We start from the raw sequence: 27,472 nt of genomic DNA on the forward strand, positions 1-27,472 counted from the left end.
GTATCACCTTATATGTTACAGTTTCCTTATGTAATACTACGGATGGAACAGATTTACTGAGCTTTTTCTATAAATAAAACTGCATTATACTGTATGGGACATGATAAGAAAAAAGGTTGATTACTTGGATACAATTATTATGTCTTTGCCTGAATACATCACTTCTTGTCAGTAAATTTCACACTTAATATCCTCCTGTTCTCAGATTTGAATTGTCACAAAATGATTTCTAACACTGCTAACTCAGTACAATTGCATGACATCTTTTTAGAACTAAAAAAAACAGACACATCCAATTTACAGAACTCTTAGCAGTGCAGTTACCTCATACCTGTCCAGATTAATGTTGATGTTATCCTCCACTTGCTAAGCTCCATTTTCATTCCCTCCTTCCCCATCAGTCACACTCTAATTGCTTCTACAGACTTTCACACGCCTGCTGACCAGAATCTACTCAAAATACGTAGCATCTGACAATTTCTCTCTGCACCTAATTTCATTTGCAAAACTGAACAATTATTGTCTTATCCTCGTAACTGTTTCTGCAGAAGGTTTCTGTCTTTACCTTGTTGGCAGGTTTTGACTGTTATCCATCACTGTCACTCCCTGCCTGTACCTAAAAGCAGCGCAGCAAAACCTTGTTATTAGAGTTTAGCTTTCTTTTTGTTTTTTGAAAAGACCTCTGTGTTAAAAATGTATTTCTTGCAAAGAAAAGGACATGAATACATGAAGCCCTGATTTATGCTTCTACACGACTACATTTTAGGAGAGAAATATTGTGCTTTTGGCTCAGCTGCATTGTTTCAGTTAGGTTTCTTTTAAAGCAAATTTGTCAATGTCGATATTGTGATCCAAGGACCATTTTATGTATATCACAGTCATAGAGAAAGTCTGTTTCCCAGAGGGAGCATGGACAGCAGCAGGTCAGCTGGATTAAAACTACAGTCACCAAAATAGTCCACATACAGGGCTAAAACCAATAGTCATGGTGAAATCAGCCATCTTTGAAGTATTTCATATGGAAAAAATGGAAGGCAAATTATACGTGTGACACTTATTAACTCATGAACTGGATGGAAAGGGAGACAATACGGGACCTTTAAAATAGTGCCAAAGACAATATGGAACATACAAGAAGGTTAGCTGTACCAAATTGGACATAACAACCCATGTTTTATGTTTTTAGGCAGTGTTCATTATTAAACATCATGCCGTCATCGGGATTCTTGTCTTGTAGATTTCTGAAAGCACTCAACAGCCTTTTGACACCTGCTTGTGCATAATATGGAGCTCTTCAGTTCATTTTAGCAGCAATGCCGTTTTCCCCCTCATAGGTTACATCTATTGACTGAACTATGGATTTGAACGGAACATCTTTCTTTGAGATTCTTCCTTGTCCTTTGCAGCCTTATATGAGCCCCAAGTATTCTTATGCTGAGGTCCTTGAAAACCTCTGCTGATCACGACATTGCAAAGGACAGACTGTGAGCAATTTGTGAATTTTTAATAGGGTCAAGTAGATCTAACCTAGAGTACTTCTGAATGTCACTGTACTGATGAGATTACTTATTCTTTTAAGAGGTTCACACACTTGTTCTGGCCTTGACTATAAATATATGACTAGTGGAGAGGAATCGATGGTATGTTGTGTCCATATTGAGTGTGATGAATTCATCCAACCAATAAAGTACAGTTCACCTCAACACCAAAGACTGAGCATATTTTTTTCCTTTTCTCGTGCCCAGTAGCCAACGAAATTAATAAGAAAAGTTAGCAGAGAAGGGCACAGGAAGGCTTCAGAGCAGGGAGAGAGGAAAGAAGGATTAAGCGAGAAGAAAGAGATTTGGAGTGAGGGAAGCGTGCTCCCGTTAGGATATGTAAGCATAGCTCTGGGGCATCGGTCTGTGTGTGTACCCTGCAGATGCCCTGTGCTGTCTAATCTTATTTATTTGCCCACTCTACTTCCTTAGTTACAGTATGCGAGACCGTTTTCACTGTTGGCCTGATCGCTGGTGGTTGGTTAAAAACAACAATCTCTGCTTTACCCCAGTGGCTTTAAATATCTCATATCTTTACATTTTGTTAGAAATTCTGTAAAATTATGCCCTTCTGACAGATAAACCCTGTGAAATGCACAAGCATAAATCGGTGTGCCTTACTTAAATGCAGCGTCAGTATGGAAATGCTATAGTCCTGCAGTATTTCTACCGTTCTTACTCAGGTGATAAGCATCGATAGAGAGGTGAAATTAATGTTTATTTGGTTGTTTTAGAGGCTGCACGGTGACTTGGGGGTTAGCACAGCCACCTCACAGCTAGAAAATTTCCAGTTTGTGTCCTGGCCCAGGCCTGGGATCTTTCTGCATGGAGTTTGTTCTCCCTGTGCATGTGTGGGCTTTCTGTGGATACTCTGGCTTCCTCTCACAATCCAAAAACATCTTCAGGTTAATTGGTGATTCTAAATTGTCTGTAGGTGTGAATGTGAGTCTGCATGCTTGTCTCTGGGTGTTCCTGTGACAGACTGGCGATCCGTCCAGGATGTCCCCTGCCTTTGTCCCAAGTCAGCTGTGATAGACTCCAGCACCCTAATGAGGGTTAAGCGATGTAATGGATGAAAGATTAGATAGTTGTTTTTGAGCTTTGGCTTATTTGATGAAACTGACTATTGCTACTACTACTACAGTTTTCAAAATCTGTGCACATTGGAACCAAAATCACTTCCACCTTGCTAAATGCTGTCAGCTGTGGGGTTCCTCGGGGCACTATACAGTCCCAGGCTATCTGTTTTTCTTTATGCAATTGCTTTTACATTATTAGAACTTTTTAGTGTTACACGAGTACAAAGACACAATTCATGAACCGCTACATGCTGAATGATGTAAAGACCTGAATATCATTCTTCTTGCCTGTTTCAGTAGCTGAGAATCACTACAGATATCTCAAATTTAAACCAAAATGTTATAGCTGCTTTCTTGAATGGGTAAGAACCGGTCAGCTTCCCAGGACTGAAGTTAAGCATCTTAAAAAACAGCTCCAGGAACCCAGTGTCAGGGCCCTCTCCTCGCCCCATTCCTACCTGGCATCCCAAACACCCCATCCTACCTGTCTCCCACTGTTTACTCTTCTCTGCTGCTCTCCGCTCTCTCTCTCTCTCTCTCTCTCTCTCTCTCTCCAGCGCTGCACCTGGGTGGAGTGCAGCTTCTCAGCTGTCTCCACTCAGGTGATTAGCCTCTCCACGAGACCCGGACAGCTGAAACTCATCCTCATGATTACATCCATCACAATAAAGACCGGCTGAACCTTCCACACCCTGCCAGATTGTTAAACTCGACTGAACCGTCAGTTACACTCTCGCCATTCAGTAAGTCCTTGCCCAGTTGTGCGTTTCTAACGTTATCTCTCTGTCTCCTTGCCTAGACTCCAGCTGTCCAGGTCCTCCTCTGCTCTGCCTCTCTGAGAACCCTCTGGAACCAATTCGGCACCCAGCCTGTCCTCCTGGATTCCCTACTCGGCTCTGTTTCCCCCCCCTGGATTCCCCACTCGGTTGTCCTCCCAGATTCTTCAGCCATTACCACGCGAGAGAGAGTTACGTGCGCGTGACTTTTGACCCAATTTGAATCGTGACACCCAGAATTCAATCAATCTACACAGTTCTTATAAATGGATGGACAGAAATATCAAATCTTACAATAGTACACAGAACAGAGAAGCAAGCACCTGAGAGCTTTTCTACAGAAAGAAAATGCTTTTTCAGTTGTCTCTGTGGGTTCTGGAAAATTTACCGAGTAGAAGCCTGTATTCCTTGAGCAAACAGAGTATGAGGTCTCAGTGTTTTGTTCTTGTTTCACCTTTGATTGCCTTGATACTGCATTTCGGAAAAGAAGGTGAGAGGCTGAGCTGGAAAGTCACCCAGCTCAGAGTGCATAGTGAAAATGAAAGAGTTCCTAATGGTTCTGCTCATTAAAAACATATTCCGAAAAATATGTTTTCTCCATAGTCTTGGCAGTCATCAAGCTACGTGCTCAAAAACCACAAACTAAATTACTATCAACCTGCCAAACTGACTGGGATGGGCAAAGAACTGAAAAGAGTTTTGTTCTGAATATCAGTCTCCTGCCACACTGCAGAACGGTATCAGTCTTCATCAAAGAACAAGTTAAGACTGGGATCAGTTAGGACTTTGGTATCGACACTAGTTGGGATGGAAACCATTTATGTGTTTTGATGCCAAGCACGGGGATGTGCTTAGTTTTGCAGATTCTGTGGAAGAAAAGCTTGAAATTGACAGCTGGTACAGGAAGCAGAACTCTTGGGTGAGGTGAGCATTCGGCCTGCTGCCCAATCTGGTGTCATTTCTTCTGTGTGATTAGTTCACCACCCTGAGCCAAGAATAAAGGCTTGACACCAAAACTTCAAGCTAGACGAAGGAAAGCGATTGGAGTTGAACTACAGCTTAAAGGTTAAATGGACGTCATTCAGCCACATCAAAGTCTACAGGTATATGAATAGTTCATGTCAGAGGCAGAGAAGTACCTCAGAACATTTATACACACGTGGACAAAATTGTTGGTACCCCTCAGTTAAAGAAGGAAAAACCCACAATTCTCACTGAAATCACTTGAAACTCACAAAAGTAACAATAAATAAAAATTTATTGAAAATTAAATAATCAAAATCAGCCATCACTTTTGAATTGTTGATTAACATAATTATTTAAAAAAACAAACTAATGAAATAGGGCTGGACAAAAATGATGGTACCCATAACTTAATATTTTGTTGCACAACCTTTTGAGGCAATCACTGCAATTAAACGATTTCTGTATTTGTCAATGAGCGTTCTGCAGCTGTCAACAGGTATTTTGGCCCACTCCTCATGAGCAAACAGCTCCAGTTGTCTCAGGTTTGATGGGTGTCTTCTCCAAATGGCATGTTTCAGCTCCTTCCACATATGTTCAATGGGATTCAGATCTGGGCTCATAGAAGGCCACTTTAGAATAGTCCAACGCTTTTCTCTCAGCCATTCTTGGGTGTTTTTGGCTGTGTGTTTTGGATGGTTGTCCTGTTGGAAGACCCATGACCTGCGACTGAGACCAAGCTTTCTGACACTAGGCAGCACATTTCTCTCCAGAATGCCTTGATAGTCTTCAGATTTCATCGTACCTTGCACACTTTCAAGACACCCTGTGCCAGATGCAGCAAAGCAGCCCCAAAACATTACTGAGCCTCCTCCATGTTTCACCGTAGGGACAGTGTTCTTTTCTTCGTATGCTTGGTTTTTGAGTCTATGAACATAGAGTTGATGTGCCTTACCAAAAAGCTCCAGTTTGGTCTCATCTGTCCAAAGGACATTCTCCCAGAAGCTTTGTGGCTTGTCAGCATGCATTTTTGCAAATTCTAGTCTCACTTTTTTATGAGTTTTTTTCAGCAGTGGTGTCCTCCTTGGTCGTCTCCCATGAAGTCCACTTTGGCTCAAACAACGACGAATGGTGCGATCTGACACTGATGTACCTTGGCCTTGGAGTTCACCTTTAATTTCTTTGGAGGTTGCTCTGGGCTCTTTGGATACAATTCCAACGATCCGTCTCTTCAATTTGTCATCAATTTTCCTCTTGCGGCCACGTCCAGGGAGGTTGGCTACTGTCCCGTGGGTCTTGAACTTCTGAATAATATGAGCCACTGTTGTCACAGGAACTTCAAGCTGTTTAGAGATGGTCTTATAGCCTTTACCTTTAAGATGTTTGTCTATAATTTTTTTTCGGATGTCCTGGCACAATTCTCTCCTTCGCTTTCTGTTGTCCATGTTCAGTGTGGTACACACCTTTTCACCAAACAGCAGGGTGACTACTTGTCTCCCTTTAAATTGGCAGACTGACTGATTATGAGTTTGGAAACACCTGTGATGTCAATTAAATGACACACCTGAGTTAATCATGTCACTCTGGTCAAATAGTTTTCAATCTTTTATAGAGGTACCATCATTTTTGTCCAGGCCTGTTTCATTAGTTTGTTTTTTTAAATAATTATGTTAATCAACAATTCAAAAGTAATGGCTGTTTTTGATTATTTAATTTTCAATAATTTTTTATTTATTGTTACTTTTGTGAGTTTCAAGTGATTTCAGTGAGAATTGTGGGTTTTTCCTTCTTTAACTGAGGGGTACCAACAATTTTGTCCACGTGTGTAGATTTAAAACCGGGATGAGTCATTTTCTATGTGCATGTCAAAGCAGATGGAGCAAAATAAGCTGCCTCACATAACTGCAGAGGTGTCAAACCTGGTCTTTAAGGCGCTGCAGGACATCGTATTATATGGTATTAGTTTAGAATGTTTAATACATTGTAGCACACATTTAAAAAAAAATCAAATATAAGCTTTCTTTAGAGTCAGCACACTTCAAGATGTTTACATTTGTTGTTTGTGCATGTCTCTCACTGTGGGGTAGACAACAACAACTGCGTAAATACATGACTAGAAACCTCCACATAAGGCTTGTTGATGTCATTAGTAAAATAAAGTCTTTAATGCGACACAAATGAGGTTAATTAAATATAAGTGTTATTAATATACTACTTCTTAAATATGTTTTTAATGGCAAACTTGCAATGAATAATAAGGTTTACTCCCCCAGAGCACAAACTGGCCTTTCCATACCTGCAAAGGTTTAACTGTGCTGCTGATCAATAGCAGTTCCTCAGTAATTGTTTTTGCCGGTTGCACTATTTTCCAGTTTGAAAAACACACCTTTTAGTCTGTGCTCTGTTTCCCAGCAAACATATGCACTTTGTGATTCTCAGACAAAGGAGATAAGGATAAAAGCAAGCACACAGTGTCTTGTTTTTCTGGTGCATTGTGGTGTTTAATTGTTTGAGCAGCACCAGTAATTTGCCATCTGTCTAACTGCCTTTGCTTTTTTGAGTCTTATATTTATGTCTTTTGTTTTAGTCATGTCTATTTGGAGCCACAGCAAGCACTGCCAGATATCTGTCAGCAGTGTTGTATTCTTCCACATTATCATCCTCTCGGCTCAGAGGCTGCTGTGTGTCCTGTGGAGTGTAAATAAGAACAGCAGTCAATAAGCTGTTGGTATGAAAGGTCTCACACATGAACTCAGATGCATTATGCGACCAGGAGCTTTAACTTCAAAGTGCAGTTTACAATCACAGATAGAAGCTGAAATAGCCCAGCAGGAGTCTTATTAAACCAACCTAGCAGCCGGAGAAGTAAACAAAGTGCGTAAACAATGACAAAAACCCACTGCAGATGAAATTATGTGAAAAATGTTGCGGCAGTTGCATCAGTTATTATTCTTAAATACGTGCCACAGCTGTGAGTGTGCTTTGACGTCAGCTACTGGACCTTTTCATGCATTGCTGCATTCTGTTGGATGATCAGTGCTGCCAGTAAACTGGTGAACTGAGACGCCCTGCATAGCCATAAAATGTTAAACTAAATCCAAGAAATCCACTTTACAGCTAAAATAATGGCTTAACTTTATGCTCACTAGTATACAGTACAAACTAAAGGTTTGTAGACTTGCACAAAATGATGTGTATTCACTGATTACACACAGCACAACTAATGTTTGTTCATTACCATCGCTGGTATTTTGTCAATTTCCGGTATTTTGTCCACTTCTAGTATCTGTCCATTTCTGCTATTAGTCCATTACCATTGCTGGTATTTGTCCATTCTGGTATTTTGTCCTTTACAATTGCTGGTATTTGTCCAATTGTTTATTGTCTATTGTGTATTATATTGTATTTGTCACTGTAACATAACCTTGTTATGATGAGTCACAGCTCATAGTGTTTCCATAGATGAGCTTGGGGGTAGGATTAAATAAGTTTTCTTCCTCCTACTCCCTTTTTCAGGCATTCTATGCATATGTTATCATATTGGAATGTTTGTTCTTGTATTGTCATTGAAATCGCCTGAAATGAATGAATAAAAAAAAAAAGTTTGTTAATGTCCAAGCAACAGCTACAGAATGTGTTCGCATTTAAATGCTCACTTGAAAAACCAAATCAAATTGAAATGCCACAGTCTCAATTATTGGTTTCTATTTAAGGGTAATTGACAGACTGATTGAAAGTTTGCAAAGATGTGTCTGGCTAATGTTCTCAGAGAAAGTAAGACTGCAGGGTTTTGGTCTTTTTCACTGAAACTGTATAAAAACATCACAGTACTCTAATGAAACACAAAGGCAATGTTTAGAATGATGGAAAGTTTTGTAAGAAGTCATTAACGAGGGCAATGCACCATGCAATTAAAGGAGATAATAATGAGGTTCAAGAAAGCCAATGACCTGGTGGACTGAGGAGCATCACCAAAAAAAAAAAAAAAAAAAAGCTTACACAGAAACCTCTTTATGATTGTACAACTACTCAAGAACATCGTGAACATGTTTCACGGTTTACGATCAAAACGCTTCTGCTCCAAAGTCTACCTGCCTCCTAATCCAGTTCATTTTCTGGGGATCTGCTTTTTTTTTGAATGAACAAAACTGTTGAATTTGCAAACCACCCAACTTTGATGTTTCTCCTAGATTTCTGCTTTATTTGAACCTCATTATCATCTTCTTCACTTGCATCGTCAAAAACACACAGATGCCCAAAAGCATGTTGTCGAAAAGCGTCCAATTACTCCTGAATCCTTGCAATTTGGAGCCTCTGTGTTAAAAGGGCTGTATATCCTGCACAGCTCTATGCAAACAAATCAAATTAAAGCTGAGCGCTGACACAGTGCAGTATTAAATTTCATGCTGAAGTGCAAAACCTTTAAGAAGAAAAATGTGTAACTGTACAAATACATTGTATACATTTGTAGCCTAGCTTATCCCTGACATTGGAAGCAGGATACATGCTTAAGGCCAACTCATCTTATTTAATCTTAGACTATAAACAAGTCAATATTGTAAAATAAGGGTACAAGAGCTGAGCAAAATCAATTTGCTGAGAAAGACTGTTTTATACGGTCAGAAACTCTACAAATGAACCTTGAGTTGAGGCTGCTTTGTCAAAGAAGAAAGCAGTTAAGTTCTCTCAAAAGTGAAAAAAAAAAACGCTACTCATTTAAATGCTCTGCTGTCGTTAGCAAACTAAAGGCAGCTGAACATTCCTCAAAGTGATGAATAAAAATGCTCTTACAAAACTATTATGGAGACAATTTGACCATTGTGAGCGAGTTTTATGGATTGTTATGCACTTGAAGCACTATAATTTTGAAAAAAAAAAAAAACCTTTTCAATCCTCACACACACAGTGTGAAGGACTTTAAGTATTTAGGATCAAGGATCGAATCCACAGAAAAAGACCTGAAAATCAGAAAGGCACTCGCTTGGCAGGCGTGCAACAAGATGAGGAGCATCTGGAAGTCTAGGATGTCGCGGGATACCAAAGTCCGCCTCTTTCGGGCGACCGTGGAATCAGTTCTACTCTACAGATGCGAGGCTTGGACAATGACATCGGCCTCAGAGAAATCCCTTAATGGCTGCTACACCCATATGTTGAGGGCAGCCCTCGATATAAAGTGGTTTCATCACGTGCCGAACAGCGAGCTATATAAGGGAATAAACAAAGTTGGAGACACGGTGGGTGGTCGGAGAATGCAGCTGGCAGGGCATTGCTTTCGTCACAAGGAATTACCTGCCAGTGGCCTTATCCTCTGGGCACCAATGCATGGGAATAGGACAAGAGGGTGGAGAACAATAAATTACATCGATATATTGAAGAGGGATACTGGAGACGAGAGTGAGGGGGAGCTGGACATGTGTATGATGGGCCGCGATGTCTGGAGGATCCTTGTTGGAGCCCGGCTGAGGCCGCCATAGTAGTATTAGTAGTAGTACACACACACCGCAAACACTATATAATTCAGTATAATTCAGTACTGCAGATGTACTGAGAGCTGTCTGTGCTATAACACATTCTTTCCTGCATACTTAATTATATGGAGGGTTTGCATTTTCAAAACAGGCTGTGAGAGAGCAGCAGTTAGATTGCATCTCATCATTAAACAGGTCAAATAGTAATGCAGCCAGCTGGGTGACCTCTGAATTGTGAGCAGTTGACCTGTCCTGGATATGATCCTTAAATAGCCTGACCTCACTTTCTACCCACATTCCCTCAGTCTTGCATCTAACCACATCACCTTATTCCCAAGTGACTCCACTACAGATCTATGGACGCAAAAGGCATTATCTGCCTATCCTGGATTTCCACAGTAGTGACAAGGCTTTTCTCTGCAGACTTGTGAGCTCCGTGCCATCAGCTGTCCAAAAAAATCAGATAAGCACAAGTGGGGATGTTTCTCTTATACCCAGTTACTGCATGCCTTCTATGTACGCTTTGACTGCATTCATTCTTCCTTTCATCAGATAAAGTGCAGAATTTTATTCCTGGATGAAACTGCCGACGTTTGCCATATCTCACACAGACACTGACAGCTTAAAATAAAAGTTAATTAATAGCTTGAATCTACTGATTTGTACACATGAATACGAACAACAGTATGAATATATGTGTCACTTGTTATAATTTTCCAGCTCCCAAGTTATTGCTTCAGCCATCAAATTATGTTGCAATTATTGTATAATCATGGGACACTTGGAAAACAATTATAAGGTGCAATAATTTAATCACAGGGAGCAAACCAGGCATGGCTTTGCACGCTAATTATAAAAATCTCCTAATTTCAGAATAGTTTAACCACAATTACTTTTTATTTGCCTCATACATACACACATTGTCTGTAATTACAATACATCACTGTGCCCCAAATTATTTTAGACAAAAAAAATTATTTTGGGGTGGTCACCTTGCTATGGCTATGTAATATAACACTATATGCAACAGTGATGGTGTGGTAACAGTAGCTTTCTTTATACTCTTCATTCAAGAAAAACTTCTCTGACAGCATTTTCAATAGTTTGTGAACTGGCATCAAGCAGAGAAAAACCAATAATCTAGTATGGCTGATTCCTTGTTGGTGCTGACTACTAATCTCATCCAGTCATGCAGCAGTGGTGCACTCAGTTTATCAAACCATTCATTATGATACAGCCAACTGAGCTGCTAATCTTACAATAAACCCCATTCAATTAGTAATTAGGTTTTACTGAATTGCTGCTATTCTATAGAGCCCTTCTATTTTGCATTTAGGAAGCTATCAACTTGAAGGTTATGGTTATTTTTAGTTGCCTCTCGACAAAAGAAGAAAAAAAAAACACTGACATGAAACGTTCTCCCACTTCACTGCTTGATGGAGATAACTGATCACACATCATTTCATCATACCAGGCTGAATCAGCAGCCAATTATGTAAATTTCATGTCTTTCATGTCCTTCTACACCAAAATACGAGAAAATTTGTGTCCATGTACCCAAATCAGCAGATTAATGATATAATTATTCAAAGCACTGCTGTGAGTCTGAGCTACAACTTAACATTCCATGGCATTGTCTGAAGTGTCCCAATGTCACTTTTTAACCCATCTGAAAGAGTAATTTTTGAAACCGAGATCAGTCGGAAGTGCCAATTAAATTTGTATGAAACTAATTTGTTCTCCATTTGTTGTCTTTTGTAAATTCATTATGACAATTATTCACATCTGTTTAACATGCAGTTGTAGATTCAAACAGGGAACATTAAGTTTCACCACCCTGCTGCATCATTAAATCTTTTTCTAATTTCCAGTATTCACCCATGCAAAGGGCAAGAAAAACCTCAAACTGATACCACGCTGTCAATACTGAGGTTGATTTTACTCTGTGATAGCCGTTTCCTAATTAGTTTTCTATCTGTCACAGCGCTCTTAGTTGCCAGGTCACACCAACTAACGCTGGCAAAGTCAATGACTATCTTGTGAAGTCCCTTTCTCAGGAATTGGCTCCTGTTTGTTGCTTCATGAGCAAAGAAGCAACTGATTGCAATTGTAAAGCCCCTTTCTACACTCTGGCTGTGTAGGTGGTAGCTGCTATGACTTTTACCGTGCTGGAAATAAACCTCCTCATTCAGAGGAGCAATTACCGTGTCATTATCTTGCCACTGGAATTATGCCCCATTTCTTAGTGCTTACCATTACAAAAGTTTTCCTGTTAACGTCTGCAAAGGTGCAAAAGGTTTGATTGCATTGGCACACCTCTACATAAGTTATTGTGCCAATGACGGAAAAAGGAAATAATGTAACTGCTTAATAAAATTATTTGTTGGCTGCATCTCATCTTTATATGAAAGAGGACAAGCCATTTTCAAAGCACACTCTGCTGTCTTTTTGAAGATAAAGTATCTTCTTGCACCAATGAAAGATGAAGCGTTGCAGTTTGAAAGATGTGTTAATATCTGACTGTGATTATAAATCACATCCATCTTTTGATACAGTATGCTCCTCATCAACATCTCTGTTTAAACAGATGAAGAAAAGAAGCACTCAGCACATTGTTTTAGTATGTGGAAGTCTCTTCACAGCTCATATATAAGGAAGTACAATGAGACCACTGCCATTTATTTGACTGACATATGCAATAACTTATTTTACAGGAAATGGCATTCAAGTGCAATTTTTTAAAGCTGACAAGAGAGTTTTCACTGTGCAGATGTGGTCACAATGAGTTGAAGACAAATGATATATTGGAAACCTTCAAGGAATCTTAAAGACAAGTGACAGAGAAAAGAAGACAGAGGCATAAAGGGCTAAATGAAATCCACAAAACCATTAAGCATAAAGACAAAAGCCCCTGAGGGTATAAAGTTTCACCTATGCATCAATGTTGTTGATGTAGTAAGACATAAAGGTTATTGTAGTGGCGATTTAAGCCATTACCTACTCAAATAAAGACATGAGGGTAAAAATGGTAAGGCACCCACCCACTGGAAAGAGAGGAGACGAAGGATGGTAACAAGCCTCCATCGACCTCATTAAGTTGTAGGGAAGCTCTAACCTAACAACTGGTCTATTCTCTTGTGGGGCTGCATGCTGTACACACACACATGGATCCCTCGCTACCTTTCCATTACACACCACGAAACCCAAAGACTCTCAGGCGCAGACGGATGCAGGTGTGTGTGTGCGTGTACATGCAAATGTCCACACACTATTTCAGCCCCTGCTTTTTCCTGACAGATGTTGCCTACTCAAAAGAGGCTTATAAGCTCCAGGTAAATCAAGTCCTCCTGCTGGCCCCACTGTACATGTGCAACAACTGTCTAGTTTATAAAATCAGTCAAGTAAATAAAACTGAGATTTACAGTTTGATCCATGGCTCAGCTTACTGCGCGCTCATCTTTGGCAGTTTAGAATCCTGTGTCCCCGCAGCAATCCTGAGGGTGCTGTTGTTCACGTTGAGGCTAGAGATGCACTGAGCCAGTGACGCTCGCATTAGTAATGAGCAGATCAATACTGAAAGTATGACTACTGCAACACCTGCGTATCTCTCTAATCAATTTTCATAGCAATAGTATATTACAAGCTAAATATAAACAGCTTGTCTTTTTGCACAGTGGTAAAGTTTATTCAAGTTCTTTTCTGTTGAACTGTGACCTTTAAGCCTTCACTCGTGATATCTGCGTGAAAACACTTTACAATTTGATCCCTTTTCTTATTCTTTAATGAAAAGTACATCCAACTGACATTTTCAGCAAAGCCACACTGCTTTCATTAGTTGTGCACATACATGACTGAGTGGGAAGCCTCCGTGTGATCCAAGCAAATGTCAGTTATTAGTAAGTTATTGTTAGAGGGAGCCTGTAATATCAGCTGATTCCTAAGGTGCACCAGTAATTTGCATTAGGTGAAAAACTTTTTTGAAAGCACCGAAATTCAAATGAATACAAATTTTTTGCTGTCTGTGTCAGTATCACTACTATCACATGAGGAAGCTGGAACACACTTCATAAACTTTCATTACATAAAACAAGCAACAAAAATTCTGTCCTTTTTCTAGTTAAAAATGGAATTTTGTCAAATTTCCTGCATACAGTTGTGATGGCTAAGGCCACACCGCTTCATCTATAGGTAAAAAGTGCCCACTCTCGCCTCACCATTTAGTTGAGTTAATTTCATTTACACAGGTTATTTTCATTTGCAGTCAGCCACACCCCAAACAATTCATTTCACTTAATTTAAGTACACAGCACACTGGTTAACACACATTGGTTAATTGATCATTTATTTCTGGCCCCACACTGTATGTATGAAGTGCACACATTTATGCAGTGTGGGGCTGGTTAAAGTTGTGCTTTATTTTGAATTAATCACCGTTTCTTCTTTTGAGTTACCGTGCTGGTGGGAGTTCCCTGGGGCTGAGAAGAAAGGCGAGGCCAAGGGTGGAGGACACTCATAACCTGGTGTCTGCTCATTGGGCCATACCAAGACCAGCCATCTTGGAGGGGGGGATTTAGATTCGATTAGTTTCTTTTGTATTAGTTCCAGTTAATGTCTATTGTGTTTTTCCCCTTTTGTATTATTTGGTTTGGCCAAGCCACTATACAGTATATGTTCCCTTGTGTCTCATTGTGTTAGGTCTGTTTTGTTTTGTTTACATTGAGTTTGTTGCTGTTTTGAGTTAGGTTCTAGTTTTGTTGACCTCTTTTATAGGCCTAAACTTATGTTTGTTATTTTGTAACATTTTGCTTTTTGAAGTATATTAAAAAAAATCTATTTTTTCAAAAAAGCCTCCTGCTTCCTCGTTGCCTTGCTGGTATGGCCCTGACACAGTCTACCCAGCCTGCCAAAGGTCACATGGCCAGATGGAGTAGTTGTGAAAACAGAAACCATACAGTATCCATGAACCGGTCAGGGAGGTGGCCCCCAGGGATGAACAGCTGAGCAAGTACCTCAGGCACTCAGGATGAAGCACTGAACATTGAGGGGGCCAACAGCAAGAAATCCTAGCAGTTAGCAAGAACTGGTCTAAAGGAGAGCACAGAGGCCCTGATAATGGCAGCATGAGAACAGCCCATGAGTACCAGATCCACAGAGACGGGTATCTACCACAGATAATGCATGAATAGAAGTCGCCAAGAACCAATAAGGCACACCACCAAAAGTGACTGAGAATAGCAGAGCCACGGTCCTGCGGGACTTCAACTTCCACACTGACAAGCAGCTGCTGGCTAACCAACCAGACACAGTGGTGGTTGACAAAGAGGAGAAGAGGGCAGTTGTGATAGATGTGGCAATCCCAGCTGACAGTAAAGAGAGAGCATGAGAAGGCAGAGAGACGTACCAGTGGCCGAAGGAACAACTGAAACACATGTGGGAGGGGAAGTCCAAAGTGGTCCCAGTGGTTAAAAGAGTATTTGGAACTGTAGAGCTCAAGCTGGGAGAGTGGCTTCAACTGATTTTTGGTAAAACATCTGAGAATAGAGCTAAGTTACTGCACAAAATCCTCAAATTCCTTTGGCAGCAGTGTATATAATGTTTGTAGATATTTTTGAACTGCTTATGGCATCACATGATGCAGAGCAATTTCATTAGAAATTATGTATCAGCTTCTTAAAAGATTTTGCTCTCCTTTTTGCTTTTAATACACAGTGAAAGACAGGAAATATGGGGGAATGAGGTGCACTAAAGGTCTGACAGCAACCACTCAGCTTTAATTGTCCACATTTATGCAGTCAGTCATTTCTCGCTATATAGAGGCAATGCAAGTGTTTGGGGTCCCATGACGACCGAGGGGCCTCGCTGTGCCAACATACTTTTGTCTTCTCCCCACAGAAATTGACAGATTTGGTAATTAAGGACCTCAGGACTGTCAGTGAGTAACAATTGTTCCTCTGCCCTCCAAGCATCGTGCAAGTCTGTTCATGTGTGATTTCACAGCAGTGCCCCGCTGGCTCACTTGGTTGGAGTGTGACACTAATGTTGAGGTCGCCAGTTTGATCCCTGTTTCTTTACCAATGATTGTTTTCCCACAGTCTCAACATCAATTAGGGTGCTTTTTTGCCCTCTAGTCGTGCATCACTCGTCCACCCTTTTCACAGCATAAAGCATGATGTTGTGCTCAAGGGTGTTGGCGCCCTGGATATTCAGACAGCGCAGAGTGCAGCGAGGTCAATCGTTTCATTGTGTCACTTAAAAACTGTGTAGGAAATATGTTTTTTTTTTTTGCTTCATTTTCGATAATTTGCATTTTTGGTTTGATAAGAACGCAGCTTGGTTTAAGCGGACAAAATCTTGCATAGAGCCCTCAGAAAATAAGAAAAGGGCCTACAAACTAAAACAATAATCCAGTTTTGTCAGGAAACAACTGCCTATTGCTGACACTTCAGCAGAGCACGAAAATTATTTTTCCAAGTCTAAGCCCTGTGTTTATATTCCATTTATTAAATCCCTGCTTTAACTTACAGATTGTTGAGGAAAATCCCAAGAAGCTCAGCGTTTGAACAGTTCCTTTCTTTGCCACTTATTTGTCTGCTATTTCACAAATTGTCACTAACCTGAATCTGCTACAAATAGCTGCCTATGATGTTGCATTTGGGGTTGTTGAGAGCCACTGGCCTAGCCTAGCCACGCTAGACAACCCACGGCAACGAATTTAATTCTCTGCCAGGGTGGGTCTAGTTACCCTCCATAAGGCTCGAGGTTGGATGCTCCTAAAACTGGCCGGACGAATCACCACGAAGTGTAGAGTCAGAAGGCGGGTAACTAAGTGACGACAGAGGCGCGACGATTCTGACAAAAACAACCGGAAACAACTAGCCTAGCCGCGCTAGACAACCCACGGCAACGAATTTAATTCTCTGCCAGGGTCAACAACAAAAACGACAACAGTCGTTGAGCTCCATTAGCACCGACTCTGAATAATCTTTCTGTTAACATGTCTGTAATATACTTGAGCTTCACCCATTGACTGTATAAATAAGGCTTCACCGAACTACCGCATCCTCTGATTTCCGGCGCTCTCGGAGCCTATTCGTTGCGCTGATTGGTTGTATACCTACCCAATTGCTGCAGAGTGATTTGATAGACAACCTTTTAGCCCGCCTCCCTCCCTGTTGAGCGTGCCTAGACCCTTGCGTCTTCAGAGCTGGGTCTAGCGCGGCTAGGCTACCACTGGCCAGCAACCAATCAGTCTATACTAGCAAGCTGAAACAATGAGATCCAAGTGACTGCAAGCATAATGAAACTGTAAGGTTGGTCGATTCTCAGTGAGACTGGCAACAACAGATCTTTTACATTACCAGGACTAATCAATCTGTTATGTTTTCTGCAGCCCAGTCATGTACTTTTACATATTTATTGAGGACCATGCTCTTGATTGTGGTTTCTGTGATGTTAAAGGCTTTGCTGTACTCAGACAGTAGCAGTTGCAAAGGAAGCGCTTGATTGTACGACAATTGATCAAAGCTAAGACTAAAAGGTCATACAGAATCTATGCTTGCTTTGTTCGCCAAACAGAAGACACCCAGACTTTTGAGGAAAATGTCAAGGAAGCTGCTACTGAAAGGCTGTTTAGTACAAGGTCGGCTTTTATTTAGCACTTGACAGAAGAGGCTGAAAAAAAATGATGCATGAGTCATATCATGCCAATTTCAAATCTGCCACATCACTCTACTCCATGTTACTGTCACCTTTTAATTTGTGTCCATTTAACTGCTGTGATTCAGAGCCAAAGAGGAGCTTTTAAAAGAATTTGGCAAATATTTTTTCTTTCCACACAACCTTGAGGTTTTCCATGTGGCAGGCACCATCTGCTGGAGTTGGAACGATCTGAAACGAGTGCTACTAATTCAAAGTCTACAGAGAGAGACATCTTTGAGTGGACCACATATACCTGTTTCAGGCTATTAAGACCAAACACACCTCACAGCAAGATAGCTGGGAAGAAATTTCATTTCTCCTGGGAAATTCAGTTCTTTCTACTTTTTTAAAAATTGATCTTGAATCCTTTTCCTTTCTTCTAATGGTCCTGTCAATTGTTGCACAATGTCTCTCATCCCATTGGTCCAGACTGTTCGCTCAAAGAATTTTCCTGTCGGTGTGGAAGCAGTTTTTAAGCCATTTAATCCAGATATTTTATGAAGCTCTATAGGGGCAACAACCAATTAGGGCATTCTCTGTCCAGTGATGCTCATCATACATGTGCATTCATGCACAGGTGTTGTATGTAGTCATAAAAGGGGGTGCCTGATGTCCTCAGACAGTGTAGCCTAACTGTAGCTAAAGCACTTTCACACCTCTCAGGGGAAAATTGTGCGACCGTCTACGTTTGCAGTGGATCAGTGAAATCGAGAGTCAAGGTAAGATTTAATGTTGACTGCCTGTTGCTAAGCGTGAAAAAAACACGATGAAGCATTAGTATTTATTTTTGCCTGTTTTTAAACAGCAATCACTTCCGCAACTTTGTATTTGTGCGTGCAGGTATTCTAAATATAAATATGCATTTGTGAAGGTGCTATTGATATTCAAGTGTTATAAACTGCACATAAATGCAAACACATACTGCGCTGTCCGTATACCGTTTACCATGTGGCTGTGGAAGGTGCTTCAAAAAAATACATGTGATAGCACGTATAATGTGTTAAAAAAAACTTCTATAATCAGTGAAATACAACAACAGATAGAGCCTACCCACTAACAAAACACAACTCCCAGACACTCCTAATGCATCATACTGCTTATACAGTATACACTGTGTGGATCAATATGCAACATGGACAAGCATTAATGTATGAACCAGCTGACAACTTTGTCAGCATCTAACTGTAACCTGGAGTATAAACAGATCATGATATATTTCCTATTGGCTTTTGGACTTGATTGGCTCCTCCATCCCTTCAGTGACGCTGCGAGTCCCAAGAGTGTTGACGTATTTGATGTGCCGGGGAATGGGTTTCAGGAGAGAGAGAACGTAGGCCAGTCGGATAGATTCACAGGGATCCACTATAATTAAATGATTCATTTGTCAAAACACAATGGCTCTGCCTGAGCTGCATGACCACTCTGCATATGTTGTAAGATAAACATGAGCAACTGTGTTGCAGTAGGTGGTTGTCATGTGGGCCTCATGCAATATTGCCTGTGATACACACCAATTGCAGAGGAATATATGTTTACATTCTCTGCAACCTGGAGGCCATCTTGAGCAGATAGTATACTTAAAGCTCTGCTGAAAATCTAAACTATTTATATTTCTCGTCTAAATTACGTTCTTCCAAAGCGATTTTTCTTCTGCTTTGAGTGCTTTATAACATTCTGGGTCTGACAAGAGCCGTGTTATACAAGCACCGAGATTAGAAAGTGTTTGTGGACCTTGACATTTATATGATTTATCTCTTGTGAAAGCGTAACTATCACACATAATTATGTCATTTTCATAATGTGCAAGACAGCATTTCATCTACATGTAGGATTTAATTAATAAAAATAGCTTCACTTTTCAGAGTTTATTCCTTTCCCAAAAGAGCAGTGCTTTAATTCTACTCTACAGATGATTAAATAGAAAGATTCACAGATGACATGAGTGGTATTTATCATATTGTATGCTTTTTGAAGCATTTTATGCTGTCAACTACAGTAGTGCTTTAAAAAACAGGTAGCACTCATTTAACATAGAAAAAAAAGGCTTTTAGTTATCACTTTTCAAATCCTGTCCACAGCTGTACCACCCTAGTTCCATGCAAGTGAGATTTCCCTGGTGAATGCCTTTCTAATGTGCCTGCGTAATAAATGAGGTTTTAATTTCACAGACTGGATCAAGCAGCAGAACCCTGTAAACACATGAATAACTGGATTTAAGCTCTGACACGGTGTAAATTTGTATTTTTTTTCTCCATAGTGTCATTTCTCCTGGGAGCAGTGCGTGGAATTTAAATGTCTGTATTAACAGACCAGCCGCAGCAGGCGACCTGGCTTAAAACCCTTAAACAACTGTTCAAATAATGTGCCTTATCCACTTAAAGACTGTAAACCACCTTTATGTAAATGAACTTTTGTAAGCCAATCTCTCACAATACAGTAGCAGATCTGTATTTTGCATGTTATGGAATCTGAGTCCCAGTAATACAGGAAATGAATCAAGTGATGGACGTGTGAGTCAAATCTTACTCGTCAACATAAAAAACACAATTAAACTGCCTAAGCCAAACAGCTGGTTTTGACAAGTGTTGCATCAGGCAGCTGTGGAGATGCTGCTTTAAGCACAAGGAGGTGCGACAGATCAGAGACAGGAGGGCTTAGAATTCAATATCTGCCTTGGAAGCACACCAAATGGACACAACATCCACACTCAGCAGATCTTCCAGTATTTAACTAAAGCTTTTCCTTAGGACTAGCTGCTCACTGTCTTCCACAGCATTCAAATAGTTAATTCAGCCCAAGTGGAGCTGCATGACCAATTCTCCAACTTGTCAATAAAGCCTGACAGTGTAATTTTTAATGACAGCACCAATTTGCCACCCAGGTGTTATTTTCTCAAGACCAATCCGGAGATTCATGCCTGCTGGCTTACAAAGCAGCTGCTGTGCAAAAGTCAGAGCAGCTTTTATGATCACTAACAGGTTCATCTCCTTTTCTTACTGCTGACTGCCCCATCATCACTCTGTCATATGTTATAGATTGACAAATCTAAGGGCACATTTGCCTAAGGATCCCAAAGGGAAGAAAAGCAATAAGCCACGGTGGATATGTCATAAAGTGTGGAGTGAAGTAAATCTTCATCCGAATGCAGCAACATGTCCAAATATAACCAGGCAACTGAAACACACAAATCACAAAAGGTCACAACAAGCTCCTTTTTGGAGCAAACGTAGACGGTAACTGGTTTATCACAGAAGCTGCTGTTGAAACCTCTGCTTTTCCCCCCCCTTCACCCTGTGCATTTTCCCAGCTGTTAACTTGTTAAAGCTACTCAGTATTGATACAGGACAGGTTGTACAGAAAGGCAGCAGTCACCTGCCCTCCACGAAGCTGTGTGGCTGCCTTGAGTGAACCCAGCACTAATTGCAAACTGGAAAGCACAAACAGATCTTAAATCAGCGCTTCACTGGGTGGGAAGGAGAGCTTAACCTGGGTGCATAACTCACTTGGAGCACTTTTCCAGGGCTAGGTTACCAACAGGGAGTAAAGGTTTGCTTTCAGCTGTTTTGTATTATCCTACAACGATGATCAATAATGTATACCGACGGCTTGTAATGCAAATCTTTCTTACAGGCTGACCGTGAAAACCTATGTGGCACCTATACCGTCTGTGCGCTGACCCGTGCGCACTCACTCATTCACAGAAACGTACACACCATAAGCCTGCTTTGAGTAACATTATGCAGCTGTTAGACAGACGGAAGCTATAATCTATAATGTCTTGTTTTTGTCTAATTGTGTACATCACACACAGAAAAAAAAATAACTGTCTTACCTTCACGCCATAAGTTTGACTGAATCTTTGTTTTTTACAACCACCGGCTGTTAAATCCAAGAGCATCCACAGTTAGCTCCCACTATATCCTTTATTTGCTTTGCACATTGTTTACTCTGTAAATTAACCGAGTCGGTGCGGCGGCTTGGGTGCGAGGCATTAGTTCAAAGTGGTGAGGAGAGAAATGCACTACGGGGAGCCAAACGAGCCTATATATAAATGAGCGAAAAACACCTAAAATCACTAACTGTTTCCCAGATCCTCAATGAAAACCCTTTCATCAGTTTGGATCTCAGAGAATGAAGCAGAGAATGAAACTGCGCGGTGTCCTTGTGGTGTCCAGGAGCTTTACGCACGGAGCGGAGTTACCTTCGGTTCTGACGGAGGCAGGAGATTCGGCGACTGTAAAGAACTGTGGAAAATAAAGGCGGGGTTATAGCTGCTTAATCCCACGCAGAGACGTATGCTTCCTTCACAGTAATGTCACCGGCATTGCTGACACCTTATTCCCTGCTGTTTACCTCATATTTTCCACATTGCACTTTTCACTTTGCGCCACGGATTACACCTCTTTCCATTAAGTGTCGACAAGAGGCACAATGCGAATTAAAGCATTTCAGTTGTTGATGGTAGGACGCAGGAGACATGAAAGAGAAATAGTCTAATTGGTAACATTAATGCATGAGTGTGACAGATTCTGTAGATCAGCGCAAGAATTGGAAAATGGTGAAAAATTAAAGAAATAAGTGGGGTGAGTGGGACATGCATGTGGATCCACAAAAGCATGTCCCACTCACCCCCACAGTCGCTTTCTGCCTTATAAAAGCAAAAATGGTGTTCTTTTATGTTGTTTTCCCTCAATTACAAAGCCGTGTCCTCACTTTTAATGACCGACCTCGCAGTTCTCAGAGCTCTGCTTTTATTCGCGCTATGGAATCATAAGCAAGTTTGCACATGGAATGCTTTGTAATTGCAATTAACTAACTGGAAGGACAGAGAGCCAGCAGTTTTTGTGTGCCCTGCAGACATACACTGAAAGACAAAAAAAACAAACAAAAACAAAACATGTGCTAGGAATTTTACATAACTGAGATTTATATTGACCTGCAGATTTGATATGCATTCAACTCAAACTACTCACAACCTGCTTGCCTGAGTCTGTGCATGAAGACAAGCAGCCTACAAACCAGAGCAGAAGCATTTTGATCAATGCTACAATAATCTTGCATCAGGATCCAATTTCAACTCACCGAAGTTGCCCTAAAGTAGGCAGAAGAGTGTAAATACTTGCTCCCTGTCTCTTTTTTATGTCTGAAATTGCAACTGAAGTCCTGGATAGAAACATGGTTGAAGTGATGATCCTTAATCCAAATCTCATTAATCACAGTTCTAACTTAACCCACAGAGCTTCTTATGCAGATTCCTCCCCAAAAAGTTAAAGCACTTTGTCTCCAAGCACAACCTTGCTGATATGGCAAAATATGCAATTCATTTGAAAGTGAAATAAAATATTAATTGCAGACTGTAGGCATACACACGTGGACAAAATTGTTGGTACCCCTCAGTTAAAGAAGGAAAAACCCACAATTCTCACTGAAATCACTTGAAACTCACAAAAGTAACAATAAATAAAAATGTATCGAAAATTAAATAATCAAAATCAGCCATCACTTTTGAATTGTTGATTAACAATTATTTAAAAAAACAAACTAATGAAATAGGGCTGGACAAAAATGATGGTACCCATAACTTAATATTTTGTTGCACAACCTTTTGAGGCAATCACTGCAATTAAACGATTTCTGTATTTGTCAATGAGCGTTCTGCAGCTGTCAACAGGTATTTTGGCCCACTCCTCATGAGCAAACAGCTCCAGTTGTCTCAGGTTTGATGGGTGTCTTCTCCAAATGGCATGTTTCAGCTCCTTCCACATATGTTCAATGGGATTCAGATCTGGGCTCATAGAAGGCCACTTTAGAATAGTCCAACGCTTTTCTCTCAGCCATTCTTGGGTGTTTTTGACTGTGTGTTTTGGATCGTTGTCCTGTTGGAAGACCCATGACCTGCGACTGAGACCAAGCTTTCTGACACTAGGCAGCACATTTCTCTCCAGAATGCCTTGATAGTCTTCAGATTTCATCGTACCTTGCACACTTTCAAGACACCCTGTGCCAGATGCAGCAAAGCAGCCCCAAAACATTACTGAGCCTCCTCCATGTTTCACCGTAGGGACAGTGTTCTTTTCTTCGTATGCTTGGTTTTTGAGTCTATGAACATAGAGTTGATGTGCCTTACCAAAAAGCTCCAGTTTGGTCTCATCTGTCCAAAGGACATTCTCCCAGAAGCTTTGTGGCTTGTCAACATGCATTTTTGCAAATTCCAGTCTGGCTTTTTTATGAGTTTTTTTCAGCAGTGGTGTCCTCCTTGGTCGTCTCCCATGAAGTCCACTTTGGCTCAAACAACGACGAATGGTGCAATCTGACACTGATGTACCTTGGCCTTGGAGTTCACCTTTAATTTCTTTGGAGGTTGCTCTGGGCTCTTTGGATGCAATTCGAACGATCCGTCTCTTCAATTTGTCATCAATATTCCTCTTGCGGCCACGTCCAGGGAGGTTGGCTACTGTCCCGTGGGTCTTGAACTTCTGAATAATATGAGCCACTGTTGTCACAGGAACTTCAAGCTGTTTAGAGATGGTCTTATAGCCTTTACCTTTAAGATGTTTGTCTATAATTTTTTTTCGGATGTCCTGGGACAATTCTCTCCTTCGCTTTCTGTTGTCCATGTTCAGTGTGGTACACACCTTTTCACCAAACAGCAGGGTGACTACTTGTCTCCCTTTAAATAGGCAGACTGACTGATTATGAGTTTGGAAACACCTGTGATGTCAATTAAATGACACACCTGAGTTAATCATGTCACTCTGGTCAAATAGTTTTCAATCTTTTATAGAGGTACCATCATTTTTGTCCAGGCCTGTTTCATTAGTTTGTTTTTTTAAATAATTATGTTAATCAACAATTCAAAAGTAATGGCTGTTTTTGATTATTTAATTTTCAATAAATTTTTATTTATTGTTACTTTTGTGAGTTTCAAGTGATTTCAGTGAGAATTGTGGGTTTTTCCTTCTTTAACTGAGGGGTACCAACAATTTTGTCCACGTGTGTACATGGACTGAAGCAAAGGAAGCCATAACAGCATGCAGTAGTTACATCTAAATTACCTCAGTATTCAAGTAATGCTCATTTTAAGTTGTCATAATGCACTCTTATACTTAGGAGCAGTTTACTGCACTTTAAAATTCTGAATGCAGGATTGTTATTTATGGTGAAACATGTTTAAATGGCAACACCAAGCAATTTATGGTCTTCATTTGTAAAACATTTTAGGTGCAATAAAATAGTTTCTAACCTTGAATCTTTGTCACTTTTTATGAATCTAAAGGATCTTTTTTATATATATAAAAAAATGTTGCTGTCACAAACATTCTGGAGAACTCCACACCAATTATGTACTCATGTTTCCCCTCTAATGCCACATAATTGCCAGGTTTATTGCGTTCTCAGTATTGTGTTTTCCCTTCATCAAATGCTATAAAAGCTCAGAACATTACATGCTGTGACTGTTGTATTTCCTTTCATGGAAATCCACCTGGATGCAACAAGTTTGGAGATGTACTCCAGGACCAACAGACGTTCAGGCAAATCCTGAACATGTAATTGAAATGTGGAATGAGCAACACCGGCTGAGGGAGCAAAGACAAAGCAAAAAGATAAATTCCACCACTGAAAAACTTCAAAACAGATGACATATCACAGCCTGACTATTAAAAATTCCCTCTGTTGGAGGCAGCCCTCACAGGCAACAAGATTTTCCTCATTGTGGGGACATGTGTACCCAGGCAGATAGCCAGATCACAGTTTAAACATCATGACTGATTCGCACATAAACATGCACACACTCATACGCCCATGCAGTACACACAAACATGCACAGTCCCCAGGCTTTCTGTGGGAGGCACAAACACATCTAACTGCCATAAGGTAACACTTCTGCCTGGCCCTGCCTGATATGGCCTCTATTAACTTGTGCTGATGAGTAGATGTTGGCAGATTGCTAAATAAATCACAGCAACTTTGATCGCAGCCCTCAACTCCAGCTATTTCCTAATCCAGTTTCACCCTTGTGTCATGCAAACCTCGATGAGAGAGTTTCTTCCACACAACAGGTCTATAGTGTTGTGTATAGTCTTTGATAGGAAGTAGGTTCACTCCAGGACGTGACATTCACTTTTAGCCTCGTGTTGAATACGGCTCGGAGAGACAGATTGTAGATTCTAGACACATAGACACCTCTAAGCCTGGCCCAAAGGTAGAGGCACAACCAGTAAGCAGATGCCAACTTGAGGTGAGCTGCTGAAAAGCACAGGCTTGGTACTAAGAACATAAAAGGCTCCCTTTCTTATTCATATGAACACAAACAGCACACACACATACATCCATCCTGAAAGCAAATCACATTTTACGCATCAGCAGTCAGTGCCCTAAAGTTCACCTCCTCCTATGACAAATTTATCTAAGATGCGTGACATGTAAAGAATGACACTGAGGCTTGTTCCCTGGTCAACACTTAAACTGTGACCTTGCATACTGTATAGAGACGAAGAGGCAGAGAGTTTTGGTATGACTGTTTGTTTGGAGCACAGTAATGACAGCAAGTGCACTGCAGAGAGAACTTGAAGAGAGATGAGCAAGAGAGAAAGAGATGAAGACTAGCAGGAGACATCCAGCAATGAGAGATGAACTCAACACTCCTGGGGGAGGTGATGTTTGGAGGATTGCCAACAAATCAGACAAAAAGACCAAATACAGGGACAAATTTCAGCCCTCCATTGTTGCCCAGATGCTATTGAAACACATCAATGAACCATATCGTTGTGCTGTGTGATCCACTCCATGATGATGAACGGAGGCAGTGCGGAAAATTTTGAGTTGATCCCTCGAACCAGAGCAACAAATGTTTATTAACCCGCAGCTGAGAGTAGTCCTCAACATTAGTACAGATCAATCGTGTCTTTGTAAGATTTGCTAAAAGCTACAGTGCCCAGCTGTTCATGATTTTGCCTTTTGAGCCATGAAAATTCAATTATTCCAGCCATGACACTGCCAGTTCTTCCACAATATTGGCCTGAGGTAATACAGAATCCATTGTAAAGGTTTGACAGACAATCATGGTTCTGGATGGATGAACCCTAATTCTTTTGGTCTACATGACCTTTAAATCTTGCACCATCAACCTGTCAAAAAGACAAATTAAAATGCACATGCCACTTGGTATAAGGCTAAAAAAAACTGCAAATGTAATTACTTTTTCCTTTTGTTTCATTAAGATAAAATATTTCCTTCCTAAACATCAATATGTTAGCATGATCAATATGCACAAGTTAGCATAGTGATTTTAGCATTTATCTAAAGCACTGCAGGTCAGAGAGCTGGTCAGATGGCTGTAGACCATTAGTTCGGTTTAAAAATTACACTATGTTTGCAGTCTACCTTACAAGAGTCAGTAGGAACACACGTATAACGAAACAGCAACCACATAACCTTTGTTAGTGTTATGTACACTTAAAACTTCATAACTTGCCACTATTATTCTCCTTGGCAAAGCATAAAACACAGATATACCGTATGGGGCTTAAAAGAGAATAAATGAGGGAGGATGATGAAAGAGATAATAAACTAAACCTAAACTATGAAACAGTGATGGTTACTTACAGGAATCCACAAGCTTCTTTTAAAAGCACAAAGAGGTTCAAGCGCCAATACAACCTGGACAGACAGTCTACTCAGACCTTACTTCAAGAAAGTTGACAATCTAAATTCATTAATTATTAACAGAGTGCAAAGCTGCAAAGAACATTAAACCCAGATACATGTTACCTATTGCTTAATAAAGAAAAAGAACAGGCCAGACAAGGGGAAGGAGAAAAAAAAACAGACTAAATTACAAAGTGTAGATGGTACAGTGAACACACTTGAAAAGATATAAATTAATTAGAAGTCAAACGATCACCCACCGCAGAGATGCTTAACTTTTTCCTTTCTTTTATTTGAAACTG

General features: G+C 40.5%; 1 protein-coding gene across 2 annotated transcripts in view; it reads right to left on the minus strand.

The window, feature by feature from the left end:
- Nucleotides 1-21,860, minus strand: part of drd2a (dopamine receptor D2a) — a 44,678-nt gene extending 22,818 nt beyond the window's left edge. The window contains exon 1 of one of the 2 annotated variants that reach the window (XM_051958125.1): nucleotides 21,724-21,860. The gene's annotated coding sequence lies outside the window, so the exon portion shown is untranslated. Of the gene's footprint in view, nucleotides 1-21,354 lie in introns of both variants that reach the window. The other variant, XM_051958124.1, reaches the window with a different exon arrangement.
- Between the last annotated feature and the right edge of the window lie 5,612 nt (nucleotides 21,861-27,472).

The sequence above is a fragment of the Acanthochromis polyacanthus genome, chromosome 13 (genome assembly GCF_021347895.1).
Source record: "Acanthochromis polyacanthus isolate Apoly-LR-REF ecotype Palm Island chromosome 13, KAUST_Apoly_ChrSc, whole genome shotgun sequence".
In the NCBI taxonomy this organism is placed as follows: Eukaryota; Metazoa; Chordata; class Actinopteri; family Pomacentridae; genus Acanthochromis; species Acanthochromis polyacanthus.